This window comes from Berghia stephanieae, chromosome 7 (genome assembly GCF_034508935.2).
Source record: "Berghia stephanieae isolate SIO BIC M18660-M18661 chromosome 7, UCSD_Bste_1.3, whole genome shotgun sequence".
Lineage (NCBI taxonomy): Eukaryota > Metazoa > Mollusca > Gastropoda > Nudibranchia > Aeolidiidae > Berghia > Berghia stephanieae.
This window is the reverse complement of record NC_088366.1, coordinates 64378699-64388445: the sequence shown is the minus strand read 5'-3', so window position 1 is coordinate 64388445 and position 9747 is coordinate 64378699.

Here is a 9747-nt window from a genome sequence, read left to right as displayed (position 1 = left end):
TCTCACCACTCTGTGATGCTCAATGCTGGTTACAAATTAACATACAAAATTCAAATATCTATCAATCTAAATGACCCTCATCTTGGCAAAAATCCTCTCAAACCTGGGACTTCGTGAAGTACCCAGGTTTAACTCACTCAACCCTAACACCGACCACATCAGTAATATCTATACCAGGGTTACTTTTACCCCATGCCTATTTATTACGTTTTTCTGAGACAAATTATAGGCGTAGTATCAAAACCAATGTTTTTACTTTTTACATGTTAATAATAGTCGAATAAAAATATTTATGCACATGCTCATTTTAAATCATTATTTTCCAATTTTGAAAAGTATCAAAAATCTCTAGGATTGGGTAAGTTAAGAGGTTTTTCTCTTTGTCAGGATGAGGGTCATTAAAATCGATCGATATTTGAAGGACGAGTTTGTCTGGCCAATATTTTTAAACATGGGTTTTTCTAGAGTACGGCTATACAGATGTGAATGTCTTATAACTGAACACCAAGTATGGGCTTGTTATAAAATTGTTATAATGGACAATCAATAGTTTGTGTTGGGTTGAGGGTATTTCCATTATGACAATGAGGCCATGACAATGTGGGATATCAGACATGTGAATAAGTCATCATCATCATCATCATCATCATCATCATCATCATCATCATCATCATCATCATCATCATCATCATCATCATCAGCAGCAGCATCATCATCATCATCATCATCATCATCATCATCATCATCATCATCATCACTATGATAATAATAATAATAATAATAATAATAATAATAATAATAATAATAATAATAATAGTAATAATAATAATAATAATAATAATAATAATAATAATAATAATAATAATATAAATAATAATAATAATAATAATAATAATAATAATAATAATAATAATTATTATTATTATTATTATTATTATTATTAATATTAATATTATTAATATTATCATCATCATTATCATTATCATTATATTACTATTATCATGTAGATAATTTCATATGCATTAAATATTAGATTTTTAAACCCAATACAAAAGCAAAATCATTTGGAAGTTTTACTTAATTCTTGGCAGAGCCAGCAAGACACTCGAGGCTTTCGTCACACAAATTAACGTCATATTAGATGTTCAGATTCCCCTCATTCCTGGGAAGTGTCTGGAATTTAACATAACAAGAGAATTGTGAGGCTATGTGGTCTAGTGGTATGACACTCGCTTTCGGATTGGAAGGTCCTGGGTTCGAGTCTCTCTCGGCGCATAATTGAGTCCTCGGAGAAGGCTCTTTACTCACATTCTCTCACCGTACTCAGATGTAAAATGAGTACCTGGCCGTTAACAGCCTTATCTTTGTCTGAAAAAAATTGTAATATTACCTAACAGGCGTCATGTCCCGTCCTACGTGTTAAATGTTGCTGTTAGCCGGGGACCCCTTGTAAAGCGCATTGAGCACGTTAGTGGATATTGCGCTATATAAAAGCTCAATAAAAAATAATAATAATAACACCAAGGTTTGTTGTGACAGAAACAGAGTAACTGCAAATTTGATGAATAAGCGTTTTTTTTTGTTTTTTTTTTGCAAGTATTAAATATAATTAAATCCTGTGTCAGCTACTTTGTAAATATTTAACTGCCCCTAGAATTTTAAAAACATGGATCCGTCAGGACATACTATGTTTTGGGACATGATATCAGGTAATTGAGCTTTATATAGCGCAATATCCACTAAATGTGCTAAAAGCGCTTTACAAGGTGTCCCTGGTCAACAGCAGCATTTAACATGTAGGACGGAACATAACGCCTGTTAGGCGATATTACAGTTTTTCGGACAAAGACAGCGCTGTTAACGGCCAGGTACTCATTTTACACCTGAGTACGGTGAGAGAAAGTGAGTAAAGAGCCCTTTGCAAGGACTCAACTATGCGCCGAGCGCGAGGCTCCTACCCAGGACCTTCCGATCCAAAAGCGAGTGTCATACCACTAGACCACAAATCCGCACATGATATCACCCACAATATGGGTAAAGTTGCTGGGAAGAAAAGAAGAGGGAGACAGAGGATAGATTACATTGACAATCTGAACAGATGGATTGGTAGAGGAGGAGGAACAGGAATCGAGCTATTGAGAAGATCTTAGGACAGATATGGTTGGAGGGACATGATCGCCGATGTCTGCAACAGGCCTGGCACTTGATGATGATGATGATCAGTCAGGCCAAACTTCTACCATGCAATGTCTTTTAAGAAGTGGCTAAAACTAGGAGAATCATTGGTAAAAAAAGTAGAAAATGCTAATATATATATATATATATATATATATATATATATATATATATGGTGTGTGTGTGTGTGTGTGTGTGTGTGTGTGTGTACTGATAGTACTCACCGCATTAACTCACTCCTTACCAGCCATTTCCAGAATTTTCCTTGCACCATCAGGCCAACCCAACACAAAAATAGATTTTTCTTACTCAAGCAGAAAACCAACAAGTACATTCTATACATAATACTATTCAGCAAAACGAGAAATACAACACAGTGTCAAGTTTTTATGGCTATAACAAAAACTTTTCTTTAAATTTTGTGATATAAAAAAGAAACTGGAATGAGAAAATTGATGATTTCATGGTAACGAATGTGACGATTTCCCTGTGGTTGTTAGGGAAAGGGTTAATATAACAGCAATACTCATCTTGTTTTTATCTCCAGAGATGTATGCCTGCTTCCTAATATGTAAATATGCTATCACCCCCCCCCCCCCAACCTTCCAAACATCCCAAACAAAACAAAAAATTTAAAACAACAACAACAACAACACCAACAACAATATCAACAACAACAACAACAAGTCCAATAAGTCGTAGCCTGTCTACATTCCATGTCATTCCTTTCAATGCACATCTAAATGAACACAAACGATCGTCGATGGTTTCAATTTCCCGATCCATCCATAAGGCATGGTAGTGGTTACACATAATTTGGCATTTGGCAAGGCGGGCTGAACAACAAGATCCTGCCCAGCTGAGGAGGTATACCATGTTGGGATCAACATCATCGAAAAAAAAAAATTGATAAAGATGGAGATAGATAGATGCATACATACATGCATACACACACAGTGAGGCAAAAAGAAAGAAAGAAAGAGAGAGAGAGAGAGAGAGAGAGAGAGAGAGAGGGGGGGGGAGAGAGAGACAAAGAGAGACAGACAAAGAGAGAGAGAGACAGAGAGACAGAGAGAGAGAGAGGCTAAGAGAGAGAGAGACAGACAAAGAGAGACAGACAAAGAAAGAGAGAGAGAGAGAGAAAGAGAGAGAGAGAGAGAGAGAGAGAGAGGGGCAAAGTAAAGACAGAGAGAGAGAGAGAGAGAGAGAGAGAGCGAGAGAGTTAGATAATTATATAGAAATGGTTATGATATAGTTAAAGTTATAGATAAAGAAATATGGATAGATGTAGGATTGATAGAAAGATAGATAGATCTATAAATAGATGAATAGACAGAAAGATAAATAAATAGATAAATTGATAGATTACATTGAATATTTTATATATACATATAGATATAGATAGGCGCTTGGCCAAGGAGTTCACAACATTGCCATCCGGAAGTATAACGGACCAACACACAAACTCTGTGTAACCATGAACTTTTATAGTCTGGTTAATACAGTTTAGTGAGAACAACTCACAAAGGCGGATGGCAAAAACAATAACAAAGGCCTGATTAACGTCATCTTCGTTCTATATATATATATATATATATATATATATATAGAGAGAGAGAGAGAGAGAGAGAGAGAGACAGGGAGAGAGAGATAGAGACAAAGAGAGAAAGACAGAGAGAGAGAGACAGACTGAGATAGAGAGAGAGAGACAGACAGAGAGAGAGAGAGACAGATAGGCAGACAGAGAGAGAGAGAGAGAGAGAGAGAGACAAAGAGAGACAGACAGAGAGAGAGAGAGAGACAGACAGGCAGACAGACAGACAGACAGAGAGATAGAAGGATTGTGTTGGATTGTTCTATTTTGTTTTCTGACCCTTAAAGGTCACACCACAGCTCCGACACAGAGGCATAATCAAAAGATAGAATTCCATCCGTTATTTATTACAAGTCCTGTACCCCCCAAAAAAATCGGTATCAAGTTATTGGGCAATATTGAGTACTTTTAAATATCTTGCTGAGCTTTCAATATTGCTAAGTTGTTTATTTTTCCTTAATATCCGCATTGACAGCAAATTTGTGACCCCTCGTCTCAAAACGGTATTAAGTCGGGATGATCAAGTTGCTGCAAATGGAATTTGTAGCCAGAAGTATCAGACTTAAGTTGAAGTTGAGTTTGGATGCTTTATAGAGGAGACGGAATATCCTAATTCAGAGTGCTAAATATCAATAATTCATATTTTTGACTGGTTTAACTATAATTTGACTTTTTAGCATCTGGTCCATCCCGATATAATACCGTTTTGAGACGTTGGGTCACATTTATGGCTGAGTCAGTCGATTACTATGAAGAAGAAGAATAAAAAGAAGAAAGAGTGAGACACAAACAGAATTTGTTCGAAAACAGCAGACGAGTACGTGGATGCAAGTACTTGAAACAAGAATCTTACACAGACAGACAACAGCATAGGAACATTGCCAAAAGGAATAAAATCAAAAGCTTATGAGGTATGCAGAATATCAATAATCAGAAATTACAAATTATGCAACTAAGAAATAAATGGTTCGGGAGATAAAAATTATATTATATTCAATAGATAATGATAATAATATAGTAACATATTTGCAACTGTCGTTAACTCACTCAACCCTAACACCGACTATATCCGTAGTTTACCAGTGTTACTTTTACCCCATGACTATTTATTACATTTTGCTGAAACAAATTAAAGGCGTAGTATCAAAGCTAAGGGTTTTTAAAGAAAAGTTTTTTACATGTTAATGATAGTTGAAGAAAACTATCTATATACAATCTCATTTTTAATGCATTTTACCAATTTTGAAAAGTAGCAAAAATCTCTAGGATTGAGTGAGTTGAGACAGATGCTTGTCAGATTTAATATTTTGCAATATAAGACTCGATGACATGTTGGTAAATAATATAGAGGGTAATATCTACCCCAAGGATAAACTTCATTTCATGTTCTCTTCATTCTACGTAGACATGTATTAGATATGAAATAAAGTATAGGATATGGAATCGCAAAATAGCTTTTATTATGTTTCAAATTAAACTTTTTCATCGTTTCTGCGCCATGTTGTTATTTATTTATATTTTTGCTTACTACTAAATGGAGGGAGGTGAGTATCTGGCCGACAACAGCGTTGCCTCTGTCGAAAAAAAAAAATGTAATATCGCCTTACAGGCGTCATGTCTCGTCTTGTTCTACTTGTTATGTGTTGCTGTTGATCTGTGACCCTTTATAAAGTGATTTGAGCACGTTTAGTGGATAGTGCGTTATGTAAAACTCGCGTTTTTTGGCAGGTTTTTATTTTAATCGACTTAAAATATATATTAGAATAACTAAGTATTTTCCAATAACAACAAGAGATGAAGTGAGTAGGAAAGTGCCAGAAGACAATAGAGAATAAAAAATTTTCGCGGCGGTGATGGGGGTTTGAACCCGCGACCTTACTGGTACGACAACTCCGCCTGGCCGTGACTCTACCGTGTGAGCTATCCACGATCCCAATAATTTTTTTTGACATTTTAGCAGTAAAATTATCTGGCAATCATGCGGTTGGATATTTCCCACAATCTGCAGGGCATGTTCTATTCCTGACTGTGTTTTCTGGCAAGCAATAAGATACATTATTGCTGAATGTCTTGCCCAAGGGACCAATAAACCCACGGATGGATGGGGCGAGATAAGTGATAAAAAAAAGAACAATATAATATAATGATATGATGTAGACAACAAGTTGTGCATTTTTGGCTCATGCTGTAAATCAGAAACCACCCCCCCCCCAAAAAAAAAAACCAAAAAAAACCCCAAAAAAAAAACAAACAAACAAACAAAGAAACAAACAAACAAAAAATAAGACAAAAAAAAGGACAAAAAAAAAAAGAACAAAAACAAACCAAAAAAAACAAAAAAAAAAAAACAAACAAAAACAACAGAACAAAATAAAACTTGAGCTTTAATATAGTGCAGTAGCCACTAAACGTGCTCAAAGCGCTTTACAAGAGGGTGCTAGCTAATAACAACACTTCAAATATAATAGGACGAGGCATAACGCCTATTAGGCAATGGTACATTTTTTTTATCCGACAGAGATTAGATAACGATGTAAACGGCTATGTAGGTACTCATTTTACAATGTGTGCGGTGAGGCAATATATATTATCAGCAAAGAGTCTTTTCCACGGACTCAACTATGCGCCGCTCTAGTATGATGTCACGTCTCCCAGCAACGGCGGCCATCGTGGTTCTAAACAAAAAAATCGGTACTTATTATTCTTCATGCTGGCTAGAACTTTTCATATGTCTTGTGATCAGAATGTGTAAAACTCAAAACATGATCAAATTTATGTTTTTTTTCCTCTGGATACGCTTTTATGCTCGTCGGAGAAATATTTCATAAGGGCGTCAGCCATTGTTTCGATAGTTTAGAGCCAGTTACTTAGTTACCATGGGTCATTATGAGGGAAGTGACGTCACGACTGTTGAAGCGTATTGGACCCTTATAAAGTGAATTTATATTCACAATATTGAGCAATTTTAACTTCGGGTCTCTTGCATGCAAGAAATTTTATTTATTATTCACCGTAAAGAATAGAAATTAACCACAAGTTTTATATTCGCAGCTATAGACTAAATTCAATTCCAACACAAAATTCACCCCAACATAAAACCACTTCGAGATTATGGGTCACATATATTGTTTTCATTCAACAGATTGAAATTCAAAATTACTTTATTATCTTAATTCCGATTCTTGTTTTTGTGACCTTCAACTCAATTATTTTCCAGCTAGTTCGTCGTTTGATTCTGTAGGTCAGATTGCATCTTTTCCTTTACAGTATCTATCACCACCTATTTTTATGTAGATACCTATTTACACTTAAGTCTCTCCTTACCAGCCATTTTCATGATATTCCCCAAAACTTCACACCCAACTAACACAAAAATAGATTTTTTAAATCACTCAGACATAATAGCAGTAAAGTTCTTGCCATACATCATTTCTTTAGCAAAACATGCTTTACAATACACTGTTCATTTTCTTTAAATTTTATGATGTATAAGAGTAATTTGAATAAGAAAAATGTTGGTTGTATCGTGACGAATGTGACGATTTTCCTATAGTTGGTAAGGAGAGGGTTTAGTCAATGGAATTGCATGCTCCTAAAATTAAGGCAGTCCTATTCTCCCTTTGCCCATTAAGGCAGTCCTATTCTCCCTTTGCCCATTAAGGCAGTCCTATTCTCCCTTTGCCCATTAAGGCAGTCCTATTCTCCCTTTGCCCATTAAGGCAGTCCTATTCTCCCTTTGCCCATTAAGGCAGTCCTATTCTCCCTTTGCCCATTAAGGCAGTCCTATTCTCCCTTTGCCCATTAAGGCAGTCCTATTCTCCCTTTGCCCATTAAGGCAGTCCTATTCTCCCTTTGCCCATTAAGGCAGTCCTATTCTCCCTTTGCCCATTAAGGCAGTCCTATTCTCCCTTTGCCCATTAAGGCAGTCCTATTCTCCCTTTGCCCATTAAGGCAGTCCTATTCTCCCTTTGCCCATTAAGGCAGTCCTATTCTCCCTTTGCCCATTAAATGATGGCTTTGCACTTTACATAGTTTACAGCAAATTGGATTCCATAGTCTGGTGTCACGTTGCCCAGCAACGGCGAGCAGCGTGGTTCTAAACAAAGAAAATCGGTACTTTTTATTCTTCATGCTGGCTAGAACTTTTCATATGTCATGTGATCAGAATGTATAAAAGTCAAAACATGATCATATTTATAATGTTTTTCTCTTTTTGGATACACTTTTATGCTCGTCGGAGAAATATTTCATAAGAGCGTTCGCCGTTGTTAAGATAGTTTAGAGACAGTTTCTTAGTTACCATGCGTCATTACGAGGGAAGTGACGTCACGACTGTTGAAGCGTATTATAGGTACTTTTTGGTCTGTATTTTCTACCTACTTGAACTCAGCCATGTCTCGCATGGGTAGATAAGAAATACTAAAGTGATATGTCACATACTTCCTACCTCACCAATCTCTATCTTACTCAAAGTCTAGAACAAATTATTCTACCTATCATACTTGAATACTCGTTTTCTCATGATTGGGTCACTCTCTCCCCCCCCCCCCCCTCTCTCTCTCTCTCTCTCTCTCTCTCTCTCTCTCTCTCTCTCTAATTCAATCGCATACTCTAATCAAGAAGTTTTGATTGCATACGTCAACTCTTTCTCTCCACCTTTTTCAAACACAGTTACTACACACACATGCACACACATACTACAGACACATACCCACACATACACACACATCCACACACACACATACACACATAAACACACATACACTCTATCTCTCTACCCCCCCCCCCCCACTCTCTCTATCTCTTGTCCTTCTAAACTCGAGCATTTATAAAGCGCAATGTCTACTTAATGTGTTCAAACCGCAACTAACTTACAAGGGGTCCCAGTCCAACAGCAACACTTAACATGTAGGACGTGACAAGACACCTGTAAGGCGATATTACAATTCTTCTTCTTCTTCCCTCCCTCTCTCTCTCTCTCTCTCTCTCTCTCTCTCTCTCTTCTTCCCTCTCTCTTACTCTCTGTCTCTCTCTGTCTCTCATTCAGTTTCTAACTCGTAATCATTCTCCGTCTCATTCAAAATTAACGACAAATTCTACCTATCACCCCCAAACACTCATTTCCCTCATAATTACATCCATCTCTCACTCACTCTCTCATTCAATCGCTTATATCTCAAACCAACGAAGCTTTGATTACATACATACTTCTCCTCCTATCAATCTCCAAAAGTCATTTGCTAGAATCACGGTCGAATCACGAAATCAATCGACTATCTGTTATTTTTTTTTTTTTTTTTGTTTATAGTTCAATCTATCTGACCAAAACCCAAACTATCCCCCCCCCCCCCCACCCCTCCATTACTTTTCCTTTCTTGTTTTTCCCATCGTCATCATCTTCGGCATCAAAAGCTTCCGCTCACGCTCTCCTTCCTTCTTCATCAGCATCACCATTTTCTTTGTCCATGCTCTAGGCGCTCACGCGTGAAAATAGTAAGAAGTCACTGATGAAATTGTTGACGCTCGGTTGACCTTACACTAGTGAAGCAAAATAAACCCTCACAACAGGACATCAGTATTTGCCTCTCAAAGACGTGTCTGACTAGAAACCTTTCGAGTGAGAGGGATAGCAAAGTCTCCGGGAGATTAAAGGAAAGTGTAGGACCCAAGGAAGACCTTTAGCTTAGGGAGAAAGTAATTTAGAAGGACGGGTGGAACAGTGGAAGTTGGGATGTGGTAGGGGGAGGGCAATGAGTCGGACGAGGAAGATAATGAAGAGGCTTAATGATGATGAAAATGAGAGGGAGGGAATGTGGGAGATAATAACCAAACTAATAATAACAAGGATGAGAGAAGTAGTAGATAGTAGTAGTAGTAGTAGAGATAAGTCTACCATTTGTGATCCATCGTCTCAAAACGGTATTATGTGGGAACGAACCAGATGCTTAAAAGTCGAATTAAATGTTAAACTGGTCAAA